The sequence below is a fragment of the Macaca mulatta genome, chromosome 8, assembly GCF_049350105.2.
Source record: "Macaca mulatta isolate MMU2019108-1 chromosome 8, T2T-MMU8v2.0, whole genome shotgun sequence".
Lineage (NCBI taxonomy): Eukaryota > Metazoa > Chordata > Mammalia > Primates > Cercopithecidae > Macaca > Macaca mulatta.
In genome coordinates this window covers 65,032,646-65,047,771 of record NC_133413.1, presented here as the reverse complement: position 1 = coordinate 65,047,771, position 15,126 = coordinate 65,032,646, and positions in this window count along the sequence as shown.

Genomic DNA, 15,126 nt, shown 5'->3' with positions numbered 1-15,126 from the left:
GCGCCCGGCCTGCTATGAGCACTTATGTGCAAGTTTGTGTGGATATGTGTTTTTACTATTCTTGAGAATATGCCTAGGAGTGGAACTACTAGATCTTGTGGCAACTGTATGTTTAACCATTTGAGGAACTTCCAGACTGTTTTCTAAAAGGACTGCATGGGCAGAGCATGGTGACTGATGCCTGAAATCTCAGCACTTTGGGAGGATAAGGTGGGAGGATTGCTTGAGCCCAAGAGTTCAAGACCAGCCTGGGCAGCATAGTGAGACCTCGTCTCTATAAAAAATAAAAATCAGCCTGGCATGGTGGTGTTGCCTGTAGTCCCAGCTACTTGGAAGGCTGAGGCGGGACGATTGCTTGAGCTCAGGAGTTCAAGGCTAGAGTGAGCTATGATTGCACCACTGCACTCCACCCTGAGTGACAGAGTTAGACTCTGTCTCTAAAATAATTAAGTAGCTAACTAACTAACTAACTAAATAAATAAATAAAATGGCTGCACCATTTTACATTCCCACCAGTATGGTATGAAGTTTCCAATTTCTCCATATCCTGTTAACATTTATCTGTCTTCTTGATCACAGCCATCCTGGTGCGTGTGAAGAGGTATCTCATGACAGTATTGATGTTCATTTCCTGATGACTAATAACAGCGATTTTTCACGTACTTATAGGCCACCTGTATATCTTCTTTGGAGGTATGTCTATTCAGATCCTTAGTCTTTTTATATTGGACAATTTGCTTTTTATTATACTTTAATATATCCTTTATTGTAGTAAAATATACATAACATAAAATTTACTATTCTAATCATCTTTAATCTACAGTTCTGTGGCATTACTTACATTCCTGAAGATGTGCAACCACCACCAGCATCCATCTCCGGAATTTTTGCATCTTCTCAAGCTGAAACTCTGTACCCATTAAACAATAATTCTTTATTATTTTCTCTACTGAGCCCTGGGCAACCACCTTTCTGTTTTGTCTCTATGAATGTGACTGCTTTCACATAAGTGGAATTGTACAATATTTGCCCTTTCATGACTGAATTATTTCACGTCTTCAAGGTTCATCCATGTTGTAGAATGTGCCAGACTTTCATTTCTTTTTAAGACTGAATAACATTCCATTATATGTATATACCCCATTTTCATTTTGTTTATTGATTCACCCATCAATGGGCAGACACTTGGGTTTCTTCCACTGTTTGACTGTTGTGGATAATGCAGCCATGGATTTATAGATATTTGTCTGGATCCCTGCTTTTACTTCTTTTAGGTATATTCTCAGAAGTGGAATTGCTGGATCATATGGTAATTCTGTTTATTTTTTCAATAATTATCACACTATTTTATACATTGGCTGTATCATTTTACATTTCTACCAGCAATGCGCAAATGTTCCAATTTCTCCATATCCTCACCTATACTGGTTATTTTCTTCCTTTTTTGTTTTTTATTTTTGAGACGGTTTCACTCTTGTTGCCCAGGCTGGAGTACAATGGCACAATCTCGGCTCACCACAACCTCTACCTCCTGGATTCAAGCGATTCTCCTGCCTCAGCCTCCAGAGTAGCTGGGATTACAGGTGCGTGCCACCACACCTGGCTAATTTTGTATTTTTAGTAGAGACGGGGTTTCTCCATGTTGGTCAGGCCGGTCTCGAACTCCCGGTCTCAGAAGATCTGTCCACCTCGGCCTCCCAAAGTGCTGGGATTACAGGTATGAGCCACCGCGCCCACCTTTATTTAGTGTTTTTTATTTTGTTTTGTTTTTATAATAGCCATCCTAATGGATGTGAGTTGGTATCTCATTTTTGTTTTTATTTGCATTTCCCTAATTACTAGTGATGTTAAGCATCTTTTCATGTGTGTATTAGTCACTTGTATATTTTCTTCAGAGAAATGTCTATTCTAGTCTTTTGCCCATTTTTTAATTGTGTTGTTTGTGGATTTTGTTTTTTATTGAGTTGCGTTTTTAAAAATTTAATTGCAATATTTCTTTATATATTCTAGATACAAGTACATTATATATGATTATATACTATATATATAGAGCCCAAATTTCTTCCCATTCTGTGAATTGCCTCACATACTTATTAATTAATAATAATTCTTAATTATTGGGCTGGGCACGGTGGCTCGTGCCTGTAATCCCAGCACTTTGGGAGGCTGAGGCAGGTGGATCACCTGAGGTCAGGAGTTCAAGACCAGCCTGACCAACATGGAGAAACCCTATCTCTACTAAAGAAGGAGAAATCCCATCTCATACAAAATTAGCCGGGTGTGGTGGCATGCACCTGTAATCTCAGCTACTCGGGAGGCTGAGGCAGGAGAATCACTTGAACCTGGGAGGCAGAGGTTGTGGTGAGCCAAGATCGTGCCATTGCACTCCAGCCTGGGCAGCAAGAGCGAAACTCCATCTAAAAAGTAATAATAATAATTATTATTATTAATTATTAAGAGAGTAAACTATCTTAATAGTGTCCTTTGAAGTACAAAAGATTTTAATTTTGATGAAGTTCAATTTATTTGTTTTTCTTATTGGCTGCTTGTGCTTGTGCTTTCAGTGCCATAAAAAATAATTATTGCTTAATCCAAGGTTATAATGTTATATTTTCTTCTAAGTGCTTTATAATTTTAGCCCTTACCCTTAAATCTTTAATCAATTTTTTTTTTTTTTTTTTTAGATGAAGTTTCGCTCTTGTTGCCCAGGCTGGAGTGCAATGGCGTGGTCTTGGTTCACCTCAACCTCCACCTCCCAGGTTCAAGCAATTCTCCTGCCTCAACCTCCTGAGTATCTGGTATTACAGGTATGTGCCACTATGCCTGGCTAACTTTGTATTTTTAGTAGAGACAGGGTTTTACAATGTTCGTCAGGCTGGTCTCAAACTCCCGACCTCAGGTGATCCACCCACCTCAGCCTCCCAGAGGGCTGGGATTACAGGTGTGAGCCACCACACCTGGCCAATTTTGAATTTTTTTGTATGGCATGATTGTAAGGTCTCAATATCATTCTTTGGCATGTGGATATCCAATTTCCCCAACACCATTTATTGAAGATACTATTCTTTTCCCATTGAATTGTCCTGGTACACTTGTTGAAAATCAACTGACTATAAATGTTAGAGCTTATTTCTGAACTCTCAATTCTGTTTGTTGATCTATATGTCTATCCTTATGCCACCACCATACTGTCTTGATTACTGTTCCTTTATATTATGTTTGGGAATTAGAAAGCATGAGTCCTCCATGCTTTCTTCTTGTTCTTCTTTCTAAGATTGTTTTGGTTGTTCTCTGTTCTTTGAATTTCCACATGAATTTTAGGATCAGTTTGTGAGTTTCTGGAAATAAGTCAGCTAGGATTTTGATAGGAATTGAGTTAAATGTGTAGATCAATTTGAAGAGTATTCCCATCTTAACACTATTAAGTCTTCCAATCCAAGAATATGGGATGACCTTTCATTTGTTTAGAACTTTTAAACTTTCTTTCAGGCCAAGTGTGGTGGCTCATGCCTGTAATCCCAGCAGTTTGGGAGGCCGAGGCAGGTGAATTGCCTGAGGTCAGGGGTTCAAGACCAGCCTGACCAAGATGGTGAAACCCTGTCTCTACTAAAAATACAAAAATCAGCTGGGCATGGTTGCGCACGTCTGTAATCTCAGCTACCTGGGAGACTGAGGCAGGAGAATCGCTTGAACCTGGGAGGCAGAGGTTACAGTGAGCCAAGATTGCGTCACTGCACTCCAGCCTGGGTGACAGAGTGAGACTCATTCTCAAAAAAAAAAAAAAAATTTTTTTCTTTCAACAGTGTTTTGTAGTTGAGTACATGTTTTGCACCACTTTTATTATTCCTAAATATTTTATTTTTCTTTTGCTGCTATTCTAAATGGAACCATTTTCTTAATTTTATCTGTGTTTCTGAGCTTAATCTTATCCACAACAAGACTGATATTTAGATTTCATTTCTGGATTAAGAAAGAAGCTTCAGAGGAGGAAATCTCATTCTGAGATTCTTATGTCTGATCAGAAGATAAAGCTACAAATTTGACTCAGACTGTTTTAAGGATCTCAGATGATAAGTCTGCAGCAAATCTGGACACACTGTTTAAATACATGCATCTAATATTTAGATTGAGAAGACGCAGAAATAGGAATACACTAATATGATAGTGTGGCTTCCTGGAAGTGCTGATGGAAAAACTACAGAAGTCAGTAAGGTTACAGGGTAGACATACAAAGATAACCCACTGGCCTTGGGCAAGGAATTAATAACAGTTTGTATAGTATTTGCAGAGTGGGCTTCAAACAGGGGTGCCAAAACTCCAGCAGTAGACAATCTGCTCTTATGCAAGAAGAAAATATTAGAACTGATATTTATGTTTATTTACATCACTCCTTTAGTTTTTATTTTTGTTTATGCTCTATAAATGTACATAATATGATAGCATGGTGGTACGTTTACATACTTTGTATTAAATTAGCAGACAATTTGTAAGTTCATGCAAGATTGTTTACGGATGGAGACTATTGACTTAACTCACTGCGGAGCACATAGCAAGTGTTCAGTAAATGTTAACTATCATCAAAATAATATGATTGTCATAATATCATAATGAATAAGTCCAAAAGTATTAATTGTACTTTCCTGGTTCGTTTCCTTGCCACCACTGATGAGATTCTAAAGCAAACAAAAGTCAAAGAAAATTATCAAAGTGAGTGGCCCATCAACTCAACCACAAAAATAATGCTTTGTATTATTATCATTTAAAAATACAGGAAGATAGGCCGGGCGCGGTGGCTCAAGCCTGTAATCCCAGTACTTTGGGAGGCCGAGGCGGGTGGATCACGAAGTCAGGAGATCGAGACCATCCTGGCTAACACGGTGAAACCCCGTCTCTACTAAAAAAAATACAAAAAACTAGCCGGGCGTGGTGGCGGGCGCCTGTAGTCCCAGCTACTCTGAGGCTGAGGCAGGAGAATGGCGTAAACCCGGGAGGCGGAGCTTGCAGTGAGCCGAGATCGCGCCACTGCACTCCAGCCTGGGTGACACAGCGAGAGTCCGTCTCAAAAAAAAAAAAAAAAAAATACAGGAAGATAATATAGTCCAAGAGAGAAGAATATATATTAATTTTCATGTCCTCAGTGTGTAAACACTAACCACACTGAAAAATACTTGCTGTTGGGCCAAAGTTAACATCTATTCAGTTTTCTTCTGTTTCTTGAAACCTCACTCATCTGAAGCACAGGATCCCTGAATTGTGGGAATTACAGACATCTCTGGGTTCCTCAAAGTGGCCAGGTCAAAGATTTAGGCGTCTAATCTGGGAATGGCTCTCTCCAGCCCGGCCAGCTTCCCTGCCATTCTTTACAAGGACTGTGTGTATGGCACTGGACTTATTTTCCCAGAAGTGCTTCTGGGACTGAAGTCTGCACAAAGGGGCTGTTAAATGTGTTTCCCTCCCTCCTGGCTCAGCTGGCTCCTAAGCCTCAGGGCACATACAGCTCATAGTTCCTATCAACTTTTCCCAAAGGACCCCTGGGCTCCTGCAGGAGCCAGCACTTCCCTGGAACAGGAAGCTCTATTTACACTGTCTTGGAGCCTGGTGCTCATCCATAAAAGGGAAAAGAGTCCTTTAGGAAAAGGGCAGGGTGCTTGGAAACTCTTTAAAAGTGAAAGCTTTGCAACCGGTTTCTGTTGTTTTACACTGTTGGTTAATACAATTTTTCAGAACATAAAAACACATGCCCTTTGGCTGAACAGTGCCTCTGAAAAGCTGACGTGCCAATAAACAAAAAAGCTGACGTGCCAATAAACAAAAAATATGGAGAGATTTTCACGGGAATCTTCCAGAGTGCACACCTAGGTCAGATCATCATTTCTTTAGCCCTGTAGAACATAATTCCAGACAGATATACTGGTTTACACATCAATTATCTAACTGTACTTTAAATAAGGAAGAAGGGCTATCTCAGCTTTGGAATAGCATCATGTTTAAGTCAATGAATGATTGTTCCAATTCTCCTTGCAGGTGCTTATCATGTAACTTATGTTCTACCAGCTAACAGATACGCTTGGTGAGTGATCTGAATCTCAAATGAGCAAAAGATACACCAGGAAAAGATTGCAATTGACGTGGGAGAGAGGGCATTACGAATCGGAGCTCTGGGAGGATTCAATCATAATGGTCAATAAATAATCATAATTTAAATTTTAGTAATAAATTTTTGTGGCTTATATTATTTTATTTATTTATTTATTTATTTCAAGACAGGGTCTCACTCTGTCACCCAGGCTGGAGCACAGTGGCACGATCATAGCTCACTGCAGCCTCGAAGTCCTGGGCTCATGTAATCCTCCCACCTCAGCCTCCCAAGTAGCTGGGACTACATGTGTATGCCACTGTGCCTAATTTTTTTTAATTGTAATAGAGACGAGGTCTCACAATGTTACTCAGGCTGGTCTCAAACTTCTAGACTGAAGCAATTCCCCCACCTCAACCTCCCAAATTACTGGGATTATAGGCATGAGCCACCGTGCCCAACCTATTTGTGACTTATTATTAATGGTAATTACAAACAATTATCATGAGTCGTTACAAGGCATTGGGTTAAGTGCTATATACCTATAAACTCTTTTAACCTTCATGATAACCTTATGAGTTAGGCACTGTCAGAATTCCCAGTGTACAGATGGCTCAAAGAGATTAAGTAACTTGTCCAAAATCACAGTAAGTGGTGAAGCCAGTATCTGTGTCTCTAGTCCCATAGATGATGCCCTAACCATTACGTTTCACTGCCTCTTGTACTCTGTGCCTAACTCTATTCCTAGTACTTTTAAGTTAAATGACACAAATAATGTGGTAGAATTTCATGAACTAAAATAGTCATTCAACCATTTTTCATTTATTCTGTACCTGCTAGCACCTAGGTCCGTACTTAGGCTAAATATAGTGATTCTGATGTCATTGGGATTGGAGAGACAGACCAGAGGCCAAGATTTGAGCACCCAGGCATTCCTGGTCAGATTTCACCATGAATCCAGCTCCATATGCCATCCCCACACCATACCCCACGCCCCACACACACCTCACTTCCACCCAGGGCTTTCACAGTCCCGCGTGACACGAGCTTCCCTGCATGTCGCACCTGTTGATTTCACTGCCTGGAGTGCACTTCCCCAGCCTCTCAGCCCCTCCATTTCACTTCTCAAACTCCAGCCTGGGCACCACCTCTCCTGCAAAGCCTTTTCCAACCACTCCAGCGAAGGCGGCTCCCCACTCCTTCCTTTGTGCTCTGGGGCCCTTCTTCCTTGGTGGCTGCTGCTGCGTGTGGTGCCCACCACGTACCATCATTGCCCCCCACAGGCCAGTCCACAGGGCCTAGAGAACAGAGCTGGGTCTCATGCTGCTGTGCATTCTCTGGACACGGCCCAGTGCCTCCAGAGTATGCAGTCTGCACCTGTGCCGTTGATTTGTTGAACTGATGATGTAACCTTCTTCGGGAAGTCACTTCCCCAAACCTGCAAGACTCTTCCATCAAGGACCACCTGTGAAAAACACGTTAGGAGACTGAAAAGTGATTTCTTTTGTTTGTTTGTTTGTTTTGGGGTTTTTTTTGGCAGAGGGGGAGTGGGGGCAGTTCTGGTCATCTCAAAGTCATTGGTGACCTTAAGAAAATAATATTGAAATGAGATGTGAAAGTCCTAGAAGATGAAAAAAAAATGACAAGGCAACTCCACGGAGAAATCTGACTATGAAGGGCAGCAATGAATAGGCCAATAGGTGAGGGATGTAAGGCTGAAGGAGGGTTTTCGTTTCTTGTTTATGCAGTTTTTGCTACTGTTTAGAGGACTGAGACCTTTGTCTGTTTAAGGGCTGAAGGGAATGGGGAGAGAGGAAGAAAAGGCAAAAGGAATCACTGAGAGCTTAAGGTTTTGGAGATAGTAGCAATGGCCTCCCTTCATAATGAAATTGCTTAAGTGAGTTGTCTATAACTGTCTTGTTTCTCGCTTCACCTAATTCCTTCTCATTTCACTTCAATATGGCTTTTATTAAGGTCACCAATGACTCCCATATTGCTGGGAACACAAAACCACTTCTCAGTACTTAAATGTCCAGAGCAGGATGGGAGATCAGTGTGTTTCAGAAGAGGAGTGGCCACTCCACCGTAACGAGAAGAGAGAAGAGGAAAACCAGGACAGATGCAGCTTGTGTTCCAGATTTGCGGGCCGGAAGGTGAGGGAGGTCTTGGCAGATATTAACATTTCTTTGTGTCACATATGAAGCAAAGTCATTGAGGAGGAAGTGAGACATTTGAGGCAGAAGGATATAGGGTTTGAAAAGCTTTTTCGGGGGGCAGGACAGTAAGCAAGTCAGAGAGGTGTAATGAGATGGCCAGCCGGACAGAGCACTGTGTGTGGTTGGTAACTGTGAGTTTATCGTGACCCCAACCTGCCTGGCTGGGGCTGCTCCTCAGTCCTCAGCTACCTGAGAGAGATCAGACAGCGAGTGTAGTGAGGGTAGTGGGTTCATCAGATTTCAAGTTTGCCAGCACATGCAACAGAAAGAGGGCACGGTTGACATGATGGGACAGAATCCAGCATGGATGTCAGGCAAGTTAACAGTGGCGGGCCATGAATAGGGAAAAAGTGAGGGTCAGGAAAGGTCACCCAGAAGTAAAGGAGGCTGTACAGGGAATACTCGAGCAGGAAGCTGCAGGGCAGGGTTTGCGGGCAGCGAGGAGGATGTTTGAATCTGAGATGCTGGAGGTGGAGCAGTCGCAAGAGATAACATGGTTCAGACTCACATTCTGCACCGTGAGAAAGGGAAGCCGTGGCCCACTGGAAAGCAAGGTCACTGGGTCAAGGAGCTAAGAGGTCACAGAGTCGGATATGTCCAGAATAAAAGCAAATGTGAGGATGGAGAGAAAGAAAGTGGTTGCAAAGTCTCACAAACAGTGGTGAGTGTCCAGGCAGGCCTTGGTGAGACCCTCAGTCATTCCAGCACTGGGAGCTTTATTGTTTGGTGAGAGACAGGAGATGGAGCAGGCTGGTTTTGAAATGCCTTGGTTGTCAGGCAAGGGTAGTTACCCTATGCTCCCAGTAGGGTGCATAGCCTTTAAAAATCATCAACTAAATCTGTGTTATTTATTGGTGCCATGAAGAGGTAGTGAACCCTACTGTACAGCGTGGAGCCTGGGTGATAATGACAGGTGAGTGTGGCTTCCTCGGCTGCGGCTGATGGATCACTCAGGGGCAGGGTGTTTTCGATGGGGAAGGCTCTGCCAGGGTCGGGGGCAGGGGAACATGGGAAATCTCTGTGCCTTTTGCTCAATTTTGCTGTGAGCCTAATACTGCCCTAGAAAAATTAAGTCTTTAAAGAGAAGATTTAGGAGGAATAGATCTTTAGAGAAACATTAGAGAAGTTGGGAGGCAGTTAGGCCAAAACAAACTACACCCATTTCACAGTCTCACCAGGAGCCAGTGTGGTCTCCAGAATTGCAGACTGAACAATCCAAGGGACTAGGTTTAACACTTTCACTCACATTTTTATTGCCCCGGCCCTGAAATAAATGTAAGGTCCATAGTTCCACCTGCCTCTGGTTGATAGCAAATCTCACAAGAGTTGCTCTGGGTTTCCACAGCTGGAGACTTCTGAGCTAACACTCCACTGGGCAGTTCACCTTCTTTTGACAAAGATGGGCATAATGTCCTCAGAGTCTTGAGGCAGCTTTTTGTCATGTAATCAGAACTGGACCACCCTAAGCCTTCTTTCTCCTCCAAGATGATGTCTACATGCGTCATTTCACTTAATCTATACAATAAAGCCACATTCTATGAGGTTCTGTTATTGTCATCCTCACTTTCAGGTGAAGAGTCTGAGACACAGAGAATTAATTTTCCCAGGGCCACAGGGAAGAGCTGGAGGTGGGATTTGGCATCAAAGGTGGCACTCTCAGCCTCCCCTGGTTAATGTCACCACATCCTCCCTGCAGGGGATGTTGGTGCTATCCTCAGTGTCTCCTCCTCCCCGCAATGCCCACACCAGCCACTCACTAAGTCTTGTCCACCCTCCCTGGAATGCCGCCCCCTGACTGTTCCTGGTTCTGACGCCTCCTCCAGGCCCCCAGCCCCTCTCACTCCCAGTCTCCCACCTGCCTTCCCTTTTCCAAGGTCAGCACCACGCGCAGGCCAACCCCTTCACACTTCCAGTTTTTATTCTCACCTCTTAACTGCCTGTCCCCCGCTCCCTCCAAGCTCCTCACACTGAATTGAACTGGTCTGTGACATGCCAAAAGCACAAAACGTTCTGTCCCCCTATAGCCTTTTCCTCTGTCCTTTCTGTCTGAAGCACCAACTCCATCTTCTTCCCCACCATCTCACCGCCGCCCTGCATCATAAATGTCTCTTCATCCTCGGGACTCAGTTCCTAGTCCCAGCTTGAAGCATTCTGTAAGAGCCCTGTGGCGCTCAGTGCTCTGAAGTGTAACACCCGTTTAGGCGTCTGCCTCCCCTACTCCGACTGTCAGCCCCTCCAGGACAAGGCAGGGTCCCACTGATGTCAGTGTTCCTAGTGCCCAGCAGAACTCCCTGCCCATGGGAACCAGGTGTTCTGTCACTGTTGTTTGAACAAGTAGTGAAAAATGGGAGCAACATGAGATCACATAACCCCTCCATGTGTTCTTTTGTCTGATATTTGGACGGTAAATGAAGAGCTCATCAGCACCCAACACAGACAGGCCCACTGTGCTGTGGACTGTTCCCCTGTTAGAACCTGAGTTAAAGACCCATACTTAGGACTTAGCTTCCCCCCGCAACACGGGCTCTACCAAGGCAGGGCTTATCTTTTTTTGCCACCATATTATGAGGTAAGAAACTTGGTGCCCATGCCCATTATGTGTGTTTTGTATGACATGAAACATAAATAAAGAAAAGGTATCTGATCCTTACAACAACGCTATAAGGTTAGTATTTCCCATTGGAAACTGAAGCTCAAAGAGGTTAGTGTCCGAGGTCATCGTAAGACAGTTGGAAAACCTTACCTTTGAAGCCCACTTTCTTTCTACACTTCTGAGTTGCACTCCTGGATCTTCTTAGCTATTAGAACTGGACACTCACATCAAAGAGAAGAATAAAAGTATATTAATAAAATAATGCAAATGAGGCAGAATTTTTCCATTTAAAATCAGAAAACTACCACTAATAAAACTAGACTAGTCAAAGAAAAATTGATGGTGGACTTAGCACCTGGAAGAGAGTGAGCTTTGGAAGCTTTGGGAGAGAAGAGACTGGGCAGTCCGAGCGACTCAGTCCCATGGGGGAGCACAGCTCAGGCTGGAGGAGGCCGCTTTCTCCGGAGTGCACGTGGCCACCGGGAACTAGCCTGTGACCGCCCTGCTCATGGGCAACCAAGCCGCTCTTAGCCAGCACCAAAGAACACCGGAATTCAGCCAGTTTTGTCTCATACTCTAACAAAGCAGGTTGAAGAAAAGTCTTCTATTTTATTTATATCACTTTAGGGTCAGAAAACTCCCAAACAAGTTTCCTATATGATGAAACAGGCATTTTTTTCCTTCTCCCCCTTTTGCTTGAAAAAGTTTCAATTTCTTAGCAAAGATTACTCAGCTAGTCCTTACCATAACCCATGATGAAGGCAGTATTTATTTTTAGTTTCATCTTCACAGCAAGGAAACACACTCACAGATGGAAAACGATTTCACTAAGGTCATCCAGTGAGTCAGTGACAAGACCCAGTGGGGCAAATTAGGCACCTGGGGTTCGGTTATTAAACTTTGAGGCTCTACTAACAATCCAAGACCCAAAAAAAGCAGTCTTACCATATCTTCTGAAAGTAATTTTAATAGCAAGCTTTGTTGTACATTGATATCTGCTTATCAGCCATCGTACTGCAGCATTCTTTCCAATGGAAAGGCCCCACTCATTGTCATTTAGGGATGGCATGAGATATAGGTGTAAAGTACTCAGCATAACATACAGGATATAGTATCTGCTCAATTAAAAAATGCCCCCTTCCAATGTGTGGGAATTCTGTGTCATTTCCCATTTCTCTTGTATCTGATAAAATAAGAGCTACACCTGCCAATCCATGATATTTGCAAAGTGGCAAGTACAAATAAAACCATGCACAGCCAGCTTACTGCACTGTTTCTACTGGCTGACTGTAGTTTCCTGAACATGAATAAAATGAACGGGGCTCATTTGTTTTAGAGCATATTCTCAAATACTATTGGGTGGTTATAAAAATAACACCTACACAGTATTTTTAAAAATATGACAAATGCAAATAAGAAAACAGAAATCATCTATCATGCTAATTAAATTTTAAATGCATTTGGTGATTTCATAGGCCCCAAATAGATATCTAATTATTTTACTCAAATTTACATTTCTTCTATTTTTATTGTGGTCATAAGTACAGTTATGAATAGTCTGTTCAATACCTTTGCCTGTTTATCTGAATTTAGATGTTTTCTGTTGATTCTCAGTCTAAAATTTTAAGAAAGATTTAGGGACTTGGAGTCCTTCCCCCATCTGGGAATGGCCCCTCACATGGCCGTGGCAGGTTGTTCTCTTTATCAGCTACGAGGCCACCGTCAGAGAATGGCCCACTGCTAGACGTTTCGGAAACTAACACAGAAGATCTCACTTCACCTACTGTTGGTGTCTGCGTTTCACAGTTCTCTTGCAACCTAAAAGAGTGTGTCCCAAATCCTCGAATATCACAGCACAGCATCCAAATAAAACACGTATCAGGAATGAGAAAAATATGCTTGTATCTATTATTACCTAGTCGTACTTTAAAAAGAGAAAAAAATCTTGGCTTCTTTGTAAATCTTCATGTAACATGACCTACTTTTTGTGTAATTAAACTCTGAAATCTTTTTATCTAGATCAGGAAATGTGGTTTGATTAACATGAGAGATTTTAAAATAATCTCTCTCAAGTAAATGAGAGAATGAAGTGTGCACACTAAATGACGATGTGATAACTGCTGTTCAACTTAAGAGTTGCCTAGGCACTTGTTCATAGACTTTTTACGGCAGATTAATATTGCGGCACTTTCCTTATGTTGCAGAGTCCCAGACAGAGAAGTTAAATGATGTCTCCAAGGACAAACAGCTGCAGAATTACAGAGCTCAGCTTTTAAGACAGACTTCCATCAGTCAGTTCCCTGGGAGCACTAGTTCAGCTCTGCTCAGTTAAACATGCATTGTAGAAACCACTGAGCGCTGGACACTGTGCTGGGCTTTGAGGTTACGCAGATGCCAAGGAGACTGTCCTCTGGTGGGCATTTGTCTGGTGGTGAGTCACAGTCAGCCAACGATGTCTCCAGATTGTGGGATGCACAGGGTTCCCCCAGAAGAGGCTGCCTAAACAGAGTCGCAAAAATGGGAGTTAGTTGAACAAAGGCAGACTAAATAAAACAAGGCATTTATCTGTACAATCTGGGAGTGAAATATAAACATTGCCCAAGCCAAAGTTTCCAGATTTTCTTTGGCAGAGACACTAAAGCCTAACGTGTGAAACGGATAAAATGTGCAGCTTCCCTAGGGGAGGTAAGAGGCAGAAACCTCTGTCTTCCCCCTTCTGCCTCCTTCTCTGCATTGACAAAGGACAAGGTTGCCCTCGGGGTCCTGCGAGGGTAGAGGGGACTGACCAGAGGGGGGCACAGGGACGTCTGTGTGGCTAGCAATGACATGTTTCACTGTCAGGGAGCTGGTTACACAGGTGGTTCAAGTTTATAAAATTCACCAAGCTGAACCTTGTGGGCATTACGCTAAGTGAAATTTGTCCATCGCAGCAGGACCGAATTTGTATAATTCTATTACATGAGGTGTCCCGAGTAGTCAAATCCATAGAGACAGAAGGTACAATGGGGATTGCCAGGGCCTGGGCCACGGGGCAAGGGAGTGGGGAAACCGTGTTTAATGGGAATGAAGCTTCAGCCTGGGAAAATGAAAATGTTCTGAGATGGATGGTGGTGGTTGCACAGCAATGTGAATGTACTTGATACCACTGAACTGTGCCCCCAAAATGATTAAAATAATAAATTTTGTGTTATGTATAATTTATCACAATTAAAAAAATTAACCTGCGTATTTGTGACTTGTATAATTTTCTACATTAAAAGTTAGAAAAAAAGAAAAAAACTAACCAAATCCCAGTTTCAAACATCACACTCTGGAAACTTCTGGAGTATGGTGTCTCTCCTGTGAAGGACTGAGACCCGTTCCTGCTTTTTCATCTCACCTCCAAACTCAAACCAAGATTTGACAAGCTCGGCGACTCTCCCTTACTACTATTTCCTGAAATTGGTCTGTGGCTGTTTGTGCTTCTCTTTACTTTTCCTGCTTCCCAAATGGTCTGGGCTGACAGGCATTCTCTTCAGGGATGAGGCTCAGGTCTCACCAGGCTTCCTCCACTCTGCTCTTCATGAGAAAACCCCAGGGTTAGACTTGGATGGAGCCTGCCTCTGTGGCCCAGGCTGGAGTGCAGTGGAGCAATCTTGGCTCACTGAAACCTCCCCCTCCTGGAATGAAGCGATTCTCTCGCCTCAGCCTTCTGAGTAGCTGGGACTACAGGCATGCGCCACCACACCGACTAATATTTTTTGTATTTTTAGTAGAGATGGGATGTTGCCATGTTGGCCAGACCAGTCTCAAACTCCTGGCCTCAAGTGATCTGCCGGCCTCGGCCTCCCAAAGTGCTGGGATTACAGGTGTGAGCCACTGTGCCCTGCCCACTTCTCCTTTATTTTTCAGTTCAATTTGACCACACATTGAGAAGACCTACATTGATTCTGCATCTAATTGAATGCACATGACTGATCTCTAAAACTGCTGAAGGATTATTCAGACAACTCTTTGGCTACATTAAGGATTAACTGATTCTCCCCTGACTTTATAAGACATATTACTAATAACACAGTAATCATCCTATCTAACATTTACTGAGCATCTTCTCTTTTCCAGGCACTATTCCTGCACTTTACATGTTTAATCTCATTTCATCCTCCCAGTAACTCTATGGGACTGTTCTATTAGTATCCCCAATTTACAGATGAGGGTACTGATGCACAGAGAAGTTAAATGACATGCAGCTAATATGTGGC